Raw genomic sequence first — 17,212 nt, 5'->3', positions numbered from 1 at the left:
CCAATTCCACTGATGTAGCACACCCCTTACCTTTCCTAACAGAACCCAAAAATCACTCGTACTTATTTCTTACTCAGCTGTGAAGAATGTATAACTCAAATATCTATCCTATTCTGCCCTGATGATAATATTAATCCTCCTTTCCAGTATTACCTGTTGTCAGCAATAAGGACTTCTTTGGGTAAAAACATAGCCAATATACCCTGATCTAGACCAAGGTCAGTTTGGTTCTCTGAAGGGAAGATCCTGTCTCCAGAATCTAGTAAACTTCATTGAAAAGGTTACAGAGTCTGTGGAGTGTGGTCACTTAGTACACGCTGCTTATCTTGACCTGGTCAAGGCTTTTAGCACTATGTCCCACCAAGTTGTTATTCCTGAAAAATTACACAAACGTAATGAAAATTGCTGTATTGTTTGCTGGATTGCAAATAGGATATCAAACATATCCCAACCTGTGTAAGTTTGATGATAACCTTATTGAATGTAAATTTGTAAATAGTGGGGTTCTACTATGATCAGTGCTGACCTATTTTCTGTTTGCCAGTTATTTTACAGGTTTGCAAGTGAATACTCTTCTGTTTGACAGATTGTTCATGACTGCAATCTGGGCACTGTTCTCTGCTCATCTATGGATACCAACCAGCTCCAGAAAGGGCTGGAATATGCGCACACCCATTGTACTGGAAATGGTGCCAGGATAAATACAAAGACATACAGCATACTAGCATTTGGCAAAAGAATTGCTCTCACCTCAGTTGTTATAAACCAGACTCCACTTCATTCCATACAATTATAAGACACCTGAGTACTTACATGGACAATGTTCTTTCATTTGAGCATCATATTTCCACCACAGTCATGAAATATTTTTATATAGTCTAAAATGGATTCCTGCAAGTAAGGCATCTGCAAGGTCTCAAAATACCAACTTAATCAAAAAACAACCAGCAGATAGTGGAAGCCATAAATATATATATTATTTCACTAATGTCAAGACATCAATATACAAAAATAACAGACCAGTTTCGGCTTATAATTAACTAAGCCTTCATCAGTGTAAAGACACAATATTCTGCAGATGGATCCAAAATACCTGAATACTTGCTACATTCATGTGCTTATAATGACATTTTGCCATCTGTAAATAAAATTGTGTTACCCAATTAGCCCATAAAACAATTAGAGATGCTCATTTAGTCCTGAGGCAAAAAGCCCTCCCAGTTTAATAATCCATTTTCTCTTTTTGGCATTAAGTAACTCATGTCATCCAGATTTATTATATTTCATACCCAAGATCCTATCGATAATCATGAAATGGAAAGATGCTATTTGGTGAATTACAGTATGTTTATATAAAGCATTCATATGTTTTTTATTTTTAATTTCACTAAGATACTCTGAAATTCTGTGTTTAAATGCTCTTGACGTTTGACCTACATAGAAAGCAGAGCACTTGCAAGTAGCCAGATATATAACCCAGTCTGAGCTGCAGTTCGCAAAGAAGGAAATATCATATACTATACTTGTATTTTTACTAGTAAAGCTACTCGTTTGTAATACTCTGCTGCAATGTGTACAATGATCACATGAACAACATCCTCTGGCAACTTGCCCCTCTATGGTACTCTGCAACCTCTCCTTAGATTTATATATACCTTGTTTGTAGTGGTTAAAGAAGGACGCTAAATTTCTCCCATTCCTGAAGGAAAAAAGGCAATCTGCTCCCAGTAGTTCAGAGAACCTGTTGCCTGCCTTAAGGATGTTCCAGTTAGATTGTATACTATTAATTAGAGCCCCAACATTTCTACCATAAGTAGTCACTAGCTTGAGGTGGCCTTTAGTTCAACACTGCTTGTCATGATATTGTAAGAGTGCTTCCCTATCCATACTATTGGCAGTGTTTCTACCCTGCATAATGTGCCCTGGTCTATAAACCCTCTCTTTCAGTCTCTTGGTTAGGTCATCCCAGTAATGCAGATAGGTATTGTCCTCTGAGCAGATGCATTTCACCCTCATATATTGCAATTTAGGAATATTTCTGCATATATGGGGGGTGAAATCTGGAGGCATGAAGAAGGGAATTATACTCAGGAAACTTATGAAAAACTTCTGTTGTCAGAGTATTGTCTGAAGCTCTAGTTATCAATACATCAAAGAAAGTAATACTGTCTTTTTGATGGTTTAATGTAGGTTCATAGGTAGGTACTAGGCTATCTGCCCGAAGGCATTTATAAGCCTAGCTGGAATGTGTTGGCTTTCGCCACCCTCTTAGATTAGTTCCCTGTGCCTCTGTCCAGCAGAGCCATTGAAGTGATCCCTGGGGTAAACTTTCTGTTTCCCATCCACTCATCAAGGTTTCTCCTGAAGAGGATTAGTGAGGAGCTCTGCCTAATGTAGATTGGAATCTTGTTTCAGAGCATGGGAAGTCTCTGGGACAGGAATCTATCCCTCCAGCATGTCCTATTTATTGTTGTGGTGAGGTTTAGATCCCTGGAGCATGTGGCTTGAGGGGATATGGTTTTCTTTACGTGGAGCATGTCCATCAATTCTGGGTTGGACATGGTCTTGTTTGTCAGGCAGAGAACACCTCTGAGTAGGCGGTATGCAACTGAGTACAGCTGGAGTTTCTTCAGTAGAGCTGCATAGGGTATCTGCTTGAGGCCAGTGATCCTCTTGTTGAGGAACTTCTGTGGTCTTTCCAGTTGTTGCAGGTGTCTTGTAAGGTACATCCCAAATGGGGCATTGTACTCTAGGATGGATCTGATGAGTGATGCATAGAGGGGCCCAATGACCTCTTTTGATCTGGATGCAAACCCTTTCATGATTAGGTGGGACACATAGAAGGATTTTCTAACCACTTTGGCAATGTGATTATCAAAGGAGAGGTTACTATCTACTTGGATCCCCAAATCCCTTATTACGTCTTCCATAGTTAGGGGGCTACCACCTATGTGGTAGTTTGTAGGTACTTTGTTTTTTTCCAAAGGGGAAGACTATGCACTTTTTGGCATTTAGCTTGAGGTCATGGTTTTGACACCAGGTATCTGTTTCAATGAGACTCTTTTGGAGGATGTCTGTGTCAGCCGGAGAGTCAGTTCTGGCCCCTAGATTGCAGTTGTCTGCGAACTTGGTCAGACATAGTCCTCCTGTGCTTGCCTGTACTTCTGAGAAGTATATGCCGAACAGGAGGGTATCTAGGACTGAGCCCTGGGGAACACCACTTGAAACCGGTTTAGAGTCAGACCTAACTCCTGCAACTCTTACCATGTGGGTTCTGTCCATGAGCCAGATGGCAACCCATCTCATGACATAGGAGGTTATGTTCAGGCTGGTGAGCTTGTCTATAATACCTGAGTGGGGAATTGTGTCAAAAGCCTCTGCGAGATTTAGGTAGGCTGTGTGGACCACCTTTCCCTCATCTATAGCCCTGGTAACTGTCTCAAAGAAGTCCACCAGGTTTAGGAGGCATGATCTGCCCTTAACAAAGCCGAACTGGGTAGGGTCCAGTGTTTGGAGGTTTCCAGTGTCTCTGTTAATGCGATCCATGATGATGCACTCCATAGCTTTGCAGACCAAGCTGGTCAGGCTTATAGGGCGATAGTTCCCGGGGTCCATTGTGGCTCCATCTTTGTGGAGCAGAATAACCATTGCTGTGCACCACTCTGTGGGTATGTAGCCTGTGGAGAGGCTGAGTTTAAACAGTGTGTTTAGGTGAGGGGTTAGTTCATCTTTGAGCTTGTGTAGGATGCAGCCTGGGACACCGTCTGGTCCCATTGATGCTGTGTTTTTGGCTTTGGAGAGGGCTGTTTTAACCTGAGTTTCTGTGATTTCAGGAGCACTACATTCTTTTGGTATAGTTATGGGCCCTTTTGGGGGTGAGAGGGGGGTGAAGTTTGTAATTAAACTGACTGCCAGGATGTTGGCTATATCGGTCGGTTCAGTGTATTTTGTGCCATTTCGCACTAACTCTGATCTGAGAATTGCCACTTAGATTCTTGACATAGCTAAAGAATGCCTTGTGGTTATCTTTGGAGTCCATGGCAATTTTTCTTTCGAAGCTAGCCTTGGATGATTTTATGAGGGAATGTAGTTTCTTGCTGATACTGACCAGGGATGTCTTACCTTCTTGGGATTTTACTCTTTTCTGTACTAGTTTCCTCCTTCTATTGTATAGCTTGTTTTTGGCAGAGGTCCACCAGACTCGTTTCCTTTTCTTGGAGGAGTGAGTCTTGGGTTTGTTTGGGATAGCACAATCCATGCATTCTTGTAGGTGCCCGTAGAGTGCATTAGTAAAGGATTTTGCAACTTGGACAGCGTTATCCTTTAGCATGGGGGCTTTGAAACTTCCCACCTCGGTCTTAAGTAACGTGAAGTTTGCTTTTGAAAAGTTTTTCACGATGATTTCTTTGACCAGGGGTAGTGGTGGAATGTGGATATCCAGAGTGATTAGTTTATGGTCAGATCTAACCAGCAAGGGGTTGATCTCTGGTGTGGAACACCAGTCACCCATGTTGGTGATGACCAGGTCCAATATGTTATCACCTCTGGTGGGGGTGTTGACCAGTTGATCCAGGGCATTTGCTTTTATAAATTCTAGGAAATGTTGGGCAAGGGAGTTCATACTTGAGTAATTCTCCCAGTTAATGTTTGGGTAATTGAAATCACCCAATATCAGGGTGTTTGGTAGGACCTTTATGTTTCCCAGTGTTTCCAGGAATGCGGAGTGGGGGTCCTGGGACATGGTGGATGATCTGTAGCAAGCTATAATTTGAATAGCAGTCTTGCTCATTGTTAGTTGCATGTGGATGATCTCTGAAGCATCATGCTGTGCTTCTAACCTGGAGGTGTGGATATCCTTGATGAATATGGATACTCCCCCACCTTTTGTATTTCGGTCCGGGTTTTGTGGCCAAAATGTATGGTATGAGTTGTAGCATGGTAGTGCCGGGATGCTCTCTGGGGCCTTAAATCAGGTTTCTGTTACTGCACATATATCGATTTTCTCCATACTGAGGAGTGCCTCGAGTGCGTGCATTTTGAGGTTTAGACTTCTGGCATTCAGCTGCATTACCCTCAGTTTTTTGTTAGTTGTGCTATTTAGGGCAGTAGGTTTGTCTTTTGAGCCTTGTCTAAAAATGGCACTATGGGGGTGGCAAGAGCGTTGGCCAGTATTCAAAAGCCTAAGGGTGACAGGTGCAAGCTATCTCTAGTGAAGCAGCATGGCCTGTCAAGCATGTCATCCCATGCTGACAGACACTGGATCCCCTTTTAATGACACCAGAAGCTTAGCCAATTGTTGAAATTGATGATTTTGTCTCTATACCATGGTACCATTCTTGGTGAGGGCAGGATGCTACTCAGGGTCAGGGTCATACCAGTCTGGGCTATGTGATCAGAGAGCTCCTCCATGTCTCTTTTCATGTAGTCCAGGGAGGTACAGATCAGGTCATTCACACCAACATGGACAATGACAGAGTCATATTTGTACTTGTTCTGGAGTGACCTGAATGCTTGTGTTATGTGGCAGATCCTGGCACCTGACAGGCAGCTAACAGTAACCTTCTCCTTGTTCAGCCTAGTGAGTGGGACGTCAGTGTGCCTGACTATAGAGTCACCTATTACTAGTGTGTTAGGTATGTTATTTTGCCTTAAGGGCTGTGATTGCATGGCACACTGGTTTTGTGAAGTATGTGTTTCATGGTTTGTGTTGGGGGGTGGAGGTTGCTTGGATGTCTGCTTTGGAGGTCTCTGTTGCTTTTGCAGATTTTTATTTAGAGCCTCCGAGTATGCTTTTGTGTATTTATGTGTGTTTTGCCGGTGCTGGTTTCATAGGTCTATGTGAGACTGGTGGTGTGTTGCAAGTAATTCCCTTCTCCTCTTGACTGCCTCGTCCAGTCTTGGGTTGAGAGAGCTTAGCCTCCAGTTTTGCTGTTTAACTGCATCTCTCACATGTATTAGTGTTTGGTGGAAAGAGGAGAGGGTTGTCTGTTTACATGAGGCAATTGTAACATTGCCTCAAAATGCCCAGATTCACCAGTTGGACTGGAGAGTACACCTGAAACTGCCCTTTGGACATGCTTGGATAGGTACAGTGAACTGTTTTACTGATTGGCTGGTAAGGTTGAATAGAGAGCCTTGTCCTTCTCTACAGTATAGGAGGGTCTAGTGCTAAGGTTTACTAGTGCTTGCTATGAGTTTTGGGCAAGTGCTGGAATGAGAAGTAAATGATCTGAGTGCTTAAATTTAAAGTTTGTCTAGTTCCAAGGGAAAAATTGAAGAGTAGACTTTGTGGAGCCGGGAATAGTTATACCCTAGCTAACCAGCGCTGCCCGGCACGCAAAACCATGCAAATGTGGGTTTTATAGCAGAAAAATGAAAGAGATAGAAATTAACCAAATTCCCCATTTGTTTTCATTTAGATATTCTACAAACTCTGTCAGGTCTTCCTCATCCGATCTCCATACCATCTAGCAGTCATCTAAATATCTTTTCCAAATATCTATTTGGTCAAGGTATAGATTATGGGAACAATCATAAATAACTTGCTCTTCTATATATGCCATAAATATATCTGCATATATAGGAGCAAATGAAGCTCCCATAGCTGTACCCTTGATTTGTAGATAACAAGTATTGTGATAGAAAAAGACGTTGTTCGTTAATACATGCTCAGTTAAACCCAAAAGAAGAGTGTTGAAACCTGGTGGATACAATTCTGACCTGTATAACCAGTATTCTAATGCCTGGATGCCAGCCCAATGTGGGATATTGATATAGAGAGCTTTGACATCCAGTGTACATAGTATCCAATCATCCTCTATCTGCATTTCAGAGATGACCTGCAAGAATTCAGCCGTGTCTTTTCGATGAGTCCTTACCCATTTTAATACTAGTTTCAAATACTTAGTTAAATATTGGGAGAGTAGCTCAGTCATAGATCCTCTTCCGGACACTATTGGCCAGCCAGGAGGATTATGCAGATTCTTATGTATTTTTGGTAGAAAGTATATGTACTGATTATTGGGGTCCAGAATAGTGAGCTGTTTTTTAACATTATCAGTAATAATTCTTTCTTCTACAACCAATGATAGAAAATCATCTATTTGTTTTTGAAACTATTTAGTAAGGTTATATGTAAGTTGCACATAATATCTATTATCTGCTAACTGATTTTTTGCCTCCTTATCATATTGCTCCAAGTTTTGCACCACCACAGCTCCTCCTTTGTCCGCTCTCAGAATAACTATCTCATGATTATCTGCTAACTTAGAAATAGTATTCATCTCATGTATGGTTACATTGCTAGCTTTGATATGGCTATTCCTAGAGTTAAAGTGAAGGTCCCTAAAGGTGGAATTTTGGAATGCTAGTATACTATGGTGCATTGGGGGTGAGAATGTAGATCTGTGATATCTAAAATGATCTTGAATACCAGTACTTTCTTTATCCTGAAAAAACAACTTTAAGTTAAGAATTCTGCAAAATTCAACCACATCTTTGGCAAAATAATCCTCTGAAACAAATCAACCAGGTATGTATGAAAGGCCTTTATTCAGAATGTTTATTTCCAAGGAGGAGAGAGGGTAGGATGAAGTATTCAATACATTTCCTGCTAGTGTTTCTGTACAAACTTCCGGAATAATCCCTCCATATTCACTATGTTTTCTGTGTTTTCTACCTCCCTCCTAATTGTTTTAAATCCTCAAGATTACTGGAGTTCCTCCTCTTTTGTACTAGTGAGCTTGTGGATACTGATGTCTCAATGTCATACCCAGAAGAGGAATCATCCCCTGATATGTCAGCTGCACCTGTTTTTTTTAAGTATTCTCCTTGAACATTTTCTTTTACCCGGGTTCCTATATTGTTGTAAGAATTTAACATGCTTACCACTGTCCTTGGAAAAGGGGTCACCCTTTTCATAGTCTGTGACATCCCTAAGTATTTTTTCTTTTTCCTATCTTTAAGTTGTGTTTCCAAATTAGTCAATTCAGTACTTAATTTCTTAAGACATGTAGAATATGTGGACTGTCCTTCATATCACTTAACTTGTTCACTTAACTTAGTAATGTCAGCAGTTTCTATATCTATTGTCCTATCATGAAAACCCATCAGTATTTCTACAAATTGCATCATAGTTTTGTGTTGTGCTTCCCTCCATTGCTGAAGTAGGGCCTGGTCAGAATTGCTCACCATTGGCTGGGTTCTAACACGCAAGCCAATGGGTGTTACCCCTTTCACTGTACAGGCTGTGAACAATTTATAATGCCACATATTGTTCCTAAGGGAACACATATGTTTGGTTAGAGTGGCAAATAATGCTTCACATGTATCATCCCTATTGACTGGTATGGTGCCATTCTCTGATGTGGATTCCATCCCAATACCAAAAATTGCCAGGTCCTCCCAGTCAGTGGATAATCCCTTAATCAAATTCAAAATATCCATATTGAATGAACATCAAATCATATATATATATATATATATATATTAAGAATCATAAATCATCATGTTGAGATATGTATTATCAATCTCAAAGCTGTCTCGCTGAGTCCTACGTATTCACTACCAGTGTTGAGTCCACTACTACCCATATCCATGAGTTCATATCATATAGTGAATAATCATAATGATCCTCGATTCAATAAATGGACATTTGACCCCCTCATGCATATATAGCAAAATGTAAAACATTTTTTTTTTATTTTCTGGCAATAGATAATAGATGGAAAAACCTGGGTACAGAACCAAACCGGTCAAAAGGATATCTAAATAGGTCCCTAGTGAAAAACCTGATAGGTCCCAATTAAAAATGTATTAACTATCAATGTATATCAATAGGTAATATATCTATACCAAGGCGAACCCATACTTAAAATATCATTTAAATGGAACAAATTGGTCTCTAGGGATCAGTATAATAATAGACTTTAACTGCCCCATACATATATGTCACCATTAGCCAAACTGAAGAAAGAGAGTAATGTAAATATTTTACTCAAAGGGGGGCACCTGCCCAGAAAAGAAAGTGGAATGCTTACCCTTAAATCTCAGTGTGCTTTTATTATAGTTAAATAATTCCTCCAGTATTAATTTGCCATAAATAGCAAATCCACTCTTATTATAAGCGCAAGGGAGCTCCTACTGTTATTTTATTTCTTGTGTAGCCCTGTAGTTAGGTATAGTGTACCTGCCTGAGCTACCATCTAAACATCATGGTATCCTTAGCTTATATTAGTCACACATGGTATAATATTTCACCCTACAGTAAACAACAAGAAAGTATGCATTTATTTACGTTTAAACATAGATAATCTATGAGCATTGGAATCGTTTCTCTCCATAAATGAAGAGCAACAATAATTATTAAAATAAATGGATGCATATACATTCCCACTTGTATAATTTTGTCTGAAAAGTACTGAATTCCCATAGGAATAGCATTCAACCATACCCAATGATGTCAGCATTACATCTAAAATACTCAATTATATGCTGTTAGTATCATAAATAGCAGGCGAAAAATCGTCCCCTTCCCATCCGGATATGTGAAATACAAATCGCTGTTCAAATCTAAATTGCCACCCTATTAAGTTAGAAATATCAATATTACTTAGTGAACATGAACCATATCACAGAATAGGAAAGCATACAACTATCGGAGCTGTTATTTATCCATTTGCACATACAAACCCAAAGTAAGTCTGCTTAATTAACAGCACATAGATGTTATCATTTCAAAGGACTGATTGCTTCGCCTTATAGTAAATACATACCCTAACAGATGAAGTCAGAATTATATCCACAACATGCAAATAGGTGCTATATATTAATGGTTTAGCAAATCTGTAGGCCCAGTCCAATGCAAATTATATTACTACATCCATCTCTAGTTGTCCCATCCTAATGCGACTGTACTATTCACAACATATAGTAAATATAACATCCTAGTAAGACCCACATCTACCGTAACCATTTATAGGGCGTATATTAAAGCCCGCCCTTAGGTAACAATTTTTAGGAATAGTGACAGCGTCTTGTATGACAAAAATGCCCTGTTTAGAAAAATACACCAAAATATATATAAATCAAACTGACACATGGCTTACGATAGATTACTTATGTCCAATCATTATTCCTAAACTCATAGTAACCCCATTTGTATTGTTGTGTATGCTGACCCAATATTCACGAGCTAGATTATTAATATACATCAGTTATCAGCCCAGAATTATCCTCACTGGTATAATAGCAGTATAGCAATGTTAAACACTATTAAGTCCACACATAAGAAATAATGCATGTCCAAAAAGCTAAACTGTAATCATCACATACAGTTTCCGCATAGACAGTTAATTTTGAATGCGTATATCTGGGCAAAAAGAAGATGTATTATGTCCTACTATTGTTATAAAGAGTCTTGATGATAGATAGTTCACGTCAAGGAAAAAAATTTGAGCAGCATCACAAATAACACTTCCCCTCAGTTTGTCAGGTCTAACTAAGCAGAAATACACTTCTGTGGTAAACACAAAATCACCTTCCACTAAGAAATATGCCTTTCTGAGGAGAGGAGACCCAAGAGTTTAAATTGTCCTTGCTGATGTTCCTTGTGAATTGCGTCCCATAGACTCTGTAAGAACCCATAATTAGTGGTCGCTGACATACCACATCAAAAAACATAAAAGTTCCAAAAAGTGGTCAAAACCTGGACACACATTATCCCTTTGCATTTTTAAAGAAGCGACACTGTTATAAATTGTTCAAGTCCCAAATGTAGAGTATATAGTGGCCACTATTACTGCAGTCCATTCTCCTTTGTCAAATGTCACAAATCACAAAATAAGCACTCCAAAAAGAGAGAAAATGTTGCAAATTATATTATTATCCCTTCAGAGGGTTTACCAGGCTAGCATAAGTATTAGACTCCATCAGAATTAGGGTTAAAACCCTTCAGATCCACATGCCCACAGCAGAAAAGAAGAGAAAGCCAGTCCAAAATGGATTCCTGTAAGTAAGGCATCTGCAAATACCAACTTAAACAAAAAACAACCAGCAGATAGTGGAAGCCATAAATATATATACTATTTCACTAATGTCAAGACATCAATATACAAAAATAACAGACCGGTTTCGGCTTATAATTAGCTAAGCCTTCATCAGTGTAAAGACACAATATTCTGCAGATGGATCCAAAATACCTGAATACTTGCTACATTCATGTGCTTATAAAGACATTTTGCCATCTGTAAATAAAATTGTGTTACCCAAAACTCATGTACTCCTGCAGGCAGTGTCTAATATGTTTACAATGGCTTTTACATATTGTACACCAGTCATATTTTCAGAGACTGCATATGGGAAGCCTGGAGTTTCAATTTACTACAAGTCAATTATTTATTTTTCAAAAATGTGCCCTTCTGCAATTTTTCCCCTACTCCAAGGTACAGGGAACTCAGTGGTAGTGTATTTAGAGACTACAGTGTGGAGCCCCATGAAATGTGGTGTATTAATCATTTTTAGCTTGTTTTCTATTGGGAGTTGTACAATATATCATTATTTTTCCAGTTGTTATCTCTTCTTGGAGATTAAGAAATACTATGTCAATGACTGTGACTAAGTTGTATGCTACTCACTCAAAATTAAATGACATAGAAAACCAGGAGTGTCATGATAATGTACATTTCAAACATATCTGGGAAGATCTACAGCACCATGATCTTTATAACTTTATATACACTAAGTTCATCTTTGCTCTGAATGCTCCCACATCAATGATCATATTGTTTGGGTAAGGAACCTGATTCCTGGATCAATAAAACTTTAGCTATCACCAGTGTGTGTCTATTATGCAGTTCTTATTTAAAATATGGAGTTAGGATTGGCAATATGATGGCACATGTCTGTCAGGATTATTCTAAACCACTGTACGAGTTGCCGAGAAAGTGTTCTTACTGGTGTGCCAGGAGAACACATTGTGCTGTCCTGACTCTTGTGTAGCCTATCAGGCAATCTTGGCAGTAGTAGATGGCAGACTTGGGAGAAAATTCTGTTCCACAGAGGAGGCACAGTTTTAATTTCTGCAGTCTCTGGCTAAAGATTCTTTATTTAATAGTGCTTCTTAGCATAGATAAAGAGGGACAGAAACCCAGATGTTAAATCCTGTGACCAGGTGGCTGAAGTGGACAACATGGATCGGTCAGTTAACAGGTGCAGAATTTGGCAGGAAGGGGAGCATGCCATTGGCTTTGTATCCTCCTACACAAAATGGGTCAAACAGGAAAGTTTACTTGAAGGTCCCCAGGAGTCATCTATGCAGGTGCCTTGCCTTGGATGTGCGTGGTTGTCGCCTCTTATCTCCAAGATTTAAATGTTGCTAAAGATAAGAAAAATGGCAAAACTGACTACCAATCTAAATGTAAACTGATGAGAAAGAGCAGACAGCATTGCAGTTGGGAGAACTACAAAGGAAATATGAATTTAGCACTTTCTGAAGATATGAGGGCCCTTAATCAAAAAGTACAAGAGTACTGGAAAAGAAAAGGGACAACCTTGTTTATTAACGAAGGGCTTTTGCAAAGGATAAAGCAGACTGCTCTCATAAAGCACTTACGTGTCTAAATTTCCACCCTGTTAGTATTATTAATGCCATAAGATTATTTCATGCAGTGCTTTTTATGCATGTTGCACTACTCAGTGAGATAGCTACTTACTGCACAATAGCTTTTATCTGCATTATTCCCCCTTTCCATTGCTTTAAGATAATTTTCAGTTGAATATATTTTACATTTCTTTCTTACCTGAGGATCACTATATATTTTTTTTTAATCCTAAGGGGTTTAGTGGCATGTTTCTTGTGTCACTCAATGGCTTCCCTTATTTGAGCACCTTCTTAAGTAAATATTTTATTTTACTAACTGCTTCTGCTAAGTGGAGATGTGCTGAGTGTAGCAGCTATGATAAAAAAAATACAGTCACCTAGATTTAATAAAATCCATGTAGGCATAGTATAGAGCCTACACAGAATGCTACCATGTCCGTAAACACGGTTCCTCCTCGACAACATGCCATGCATATTAATCATGGTGCATTGCCGAGGGGGAGCCATAGAACATGGTTATTGAATGAGTGTAGAGACTGTGGTGCTAACTGTGTCTGCAGATGAGTAACACACTCCCTGCAGTGTCCAATTCTATTGTAGCAACGTACTTTAATATTTTTTTTTATTTTTTTAAAAAGCATGTTTGTGTGGTGTGGGGCAGAGCACAGCAGTGCTATGCAGTGCTGAGACACCTGCCAGACATCTAAAAAAAAAAAATGGATATATTTAATTATTTATTTAAATGTCAGGTTTAAGTATAGCTGAGCAGGTTTGCATAGTGCAGAGTGGTGCTTAGCACTGCTTAAAGGTAGCTGTGAGGTATATGTGAAGGTATTACAATATTCTACATATCCCCATAGCTAATTTGGTAGAGTTGCAGCTTTATGTGCAGTTGGTGCAGGGTTTGACTACATGGAAAGGCATATAAGCATTTATTTTCAGAATACAAATTATGCAAATTATTTTAAAATCCTGGCCTGCTCAGCTCACCTAAACTCTGCTAAGACCTGCTAAGATGTGCTAAGCACTGCATTAACAAAATAATGGCTGATAATGTTTATGCACTACTTGGCACTGCTTGGCTGGTTTGCACACTGCTAAGCATTGCTAAGTATATTGGTCTTCGGATTTTCGCACTGCTCAGCTCAGCTGCACTGGTTTGCATGCTGCTAAGTGATGCATCACACTTTTATATATTGCCCAATGGCATGTAGTGGTGAGAAAACAGACTAATAGGTGGGAATACAACATAATCTGCTTGAGTTCTTTCCCTGAAGGATACTCTAGCAGGCATTGGTGAGGGTTTGCACTGTTGAGCACAGCTTTGGGGCATCCTTGTTTCCAGAGTCATGGTCAGACTCCTTATAAAAAGCCATAAAGGCCGGCTTCTGCAGGGAGGTTACCAGGGCTCAGAGTGCAAGGTGGAGGCCTGCGACCATCTGTTAAAGGTTGCTGCAGTCAATTAATACAGTCGATGTAGATGTCTTCTGCAGTCACTGCTATTGGGTTCTAACCCCATGCCTGCCATGCAAGGCGTAAGAGTTGCTTACTCTCTGTACTGTACATACACGTCTCTCAAGTATCACACTGTCACATAATGTAATTACTGGTGCGTAATCACTCTGTCACATATTTATCATTGACATGAATATGTAAATAGCAAAGTATCACTACATCAGCCCACAGTACACCTTGGTAGTTATATAAGTCCACCTGATGTGCAAGTGTCCTGTGTAGTTGTGTATCTCCAGTTATTACTGTTTGGCCCATACTGTCCCATTTGGATAGCTTGACAGGTATGTACATGCTATAGCAGCTATAGGACACTTTTACACATAATGAAAGGACAGACCTGTAGACCCAGTAGCAGTACTGTTGTCAACTATGTAGCCTATAATGGTAATAATGGACTGTATTTTTCTCTCCCACCCCTTATCTTCATATATTTATTATTGTTATTCATTGGTTATGGTTTACAATTAACATATGTTATTACATTAAACGACACTGTATTTTGGGGCATGTGTTTTATTATTGTATGTATTAAAATGGTTGCAATATTAACATATCTTGTTAAATTACCTATTCTGTTGGTCTTATGTTATAATTGTTATTGGCATACTGTTAATATACTGACTGTTATGTTATTTATTGCTGTGATTCACATAATGTGCATTGAAATGTAATTGGGTTATTTCCAATGTTCTGCCATGCTGTTATTACTAACAATGGTTTTGTTCATAACTAGCTTATACTTATTGCTATTCTTCCATCACCACAGCACATCAGGGTAGGCCAGTTCCCAGTGATATGCCTATCCTACCTTAAATGACCATGGGACCAGGTCCTAACACACTTAGGACACAAGTCAGTAGTGCACCCTCCTCTAGCCCTGCACCATCTTTGGTTGGAACTGCCTCGGGGACAGGGTCCAGCTCCCTCCTGGGAGTTGTGGCAGAGGGGTGGTAATCACCCAAGATCAGCTAGTGACCATGGTGCCCAGGATTGTTCATAGGAGCTATGAACGTTGCCTGCAACAAATTGAGGGCAGACTGAACAACTTGGTGGGGTCGGATGGCCCTGGCAGCCAACCTTCAGCACAGCCACCTTTGGAGCTGTGAAGGAGCAGTGTCAACTGCCCATGGGGAGAGACCTCAGTCATGCTGCTGCCATCTGGAGGCACATGCATCTCGGATTCCACAACACCTTCCCCATCCAAGGTGTTTACCCCCCCTCATGTGTCACACACTGCTCCTGTCTGCTATCTTGTCTGTCCTGTCTGTCTGCAATTGTATCCTCTCCTACCCAACTTACTTCCCCATATGTGCCTATATTCCTTCCCCAACATTCTCTTTATAAAAAAAATAAATAAATAAAAAAATTGGCACGATAGCTCACAATTTCACACACGTGTCCAATGGACACAACTAATTCAGTCCAATTGGCTTGACAACACATTTATGTTGCCCTCACCCCTGTCTCTGGGGTTTGAGTTTTGAGAGTCCAAATTCATCCACAAATCGATCAAAATGCACACCTATTACTGTACAAGAAATGGAAAGCTATGATTCTTTCCTACATCCTTTATGCACATCTCTACCTGCCTTTCGGTATGTTTTTACCCCTGCTTGCCCCCATTTCACCACTGTCCTATCCCCCCTTTTTCTTTTCTTTTTTAATTTTTTCACACAGGTTTGAGTGGAGCTAAGCAAAACTCCATGATGCAATGCAGTGTACCGCACCTTGCAAATCCACTTAAATGAGGTTTAATGTGCCTTGATGATCTTATCTGTTTCTCACAGTGTTAGGTACATGTACAAAATAATCACTTCTGCCATGTTTTGAATCTAGACCCCTGTCACTTATAGCCTACTGCACTAACATACTACACCACACAGGTCCTACTTAAAACAGGTGTTTCCAGCAAAACATATTGATTGCCACTGACAGACTCAAATTAAACCTAATGGGAAGCATGGGAGTGTATCTGGGACTCTGATGAAAACATACACCAGTAAACAGCCAAATAAATAATAATGGCAGTATGTGAGGCCTGGGATAGCAGGTAAATGTTCAGTTTTATCTTCAACATCTTAAACACACCTGCTAAGGCATCAATGGCACAGTACATATGTTCAACTGGGACCCTGCTGCAGAACAATTGCATTTGAAAGCCATGCACATACTGATGGCTGCAGATATGTCTTATAGTCTATACGTCTACACATATACCTGGCAAATACCCATGTGTAGCACTGACTCAGCAGCTTAATCTGTTAAATGCCTTGCATACAGTACATTTTGCACCATACAGTCCTGGGTTCAAATCCAGTGTGTTGCATTTCAATTACATTGTTGTGAAGACAGCAAGTAATCACTGAGACATGCAATTTTAATCGCCATAGGTTAGTGCTACTGAAGTGTCTGCCATCCACATTTGCAAGTCAAAGGCCAACAGGTAGGGACACACTGTGCATATTTATATAGCCTAACTATATGTTGCCTACTACTGTTATTGGCACTGTTGCATAACAGATACACCTTAAGCATATGCCTCGATTGGACTGTAAAGTGTATCCTCACCCTGGCCCTGCTATAATGACAGGGCTGACATTGCTGCCATAGTTACAAATACCAGATTCTGGCCATGAAAGTTTTCAAACTCCCCTCTATGTGTCCTAGGCTGCAGCCTGGAGCACACACAGCTGTATGCTATGGTAGCTACTACAGACTGACCATACCTCACAACCCCCTATAACAGGCGATCCAGACACAACCATACATAATGGTGGAGGGGGCAAAGGCCCAAAGATAGGGACATGTGTCACAGTTTGTCCCTACAAAGATAGTAAGTTGATAGAATAGCAGCTACCACATTAGCATACATATTCTGACTGGTATGAAGCATGACACTCACATGTCTCTCTTCCATTACTGACCTCAGCCCACAATGTTGGCCAGTGAACTGCCAGATGACCACACTGTCATGGAATACTGACTAAACATTTGAGACAAATGTGTGGGCATATTTCGTATATCTCTACAGTGGTCAGTATTAGTGATTACTCTCTGTGATACTTAGTCTCCACACCTCTATAATGTCCATCTCAACAA

This window comes from Protopterus annectens, chromosome 2.part2 (genome assembly GCF_019279795.1).
Source record: "Protopterus annectens isolate FY-2018-M chromosome 2.part2, PAN1.0, whole genome shotgun sequence".
Taxonomy (NCBI): domain Eukaryota; kingdom Metazoa; phylum Chordata; order Ceratodontiformes; family Protopteridae; genus Protopterus; species Protopterus annectens.
This window is presented reverse-complemented; position numbering follows the sequence as displayed.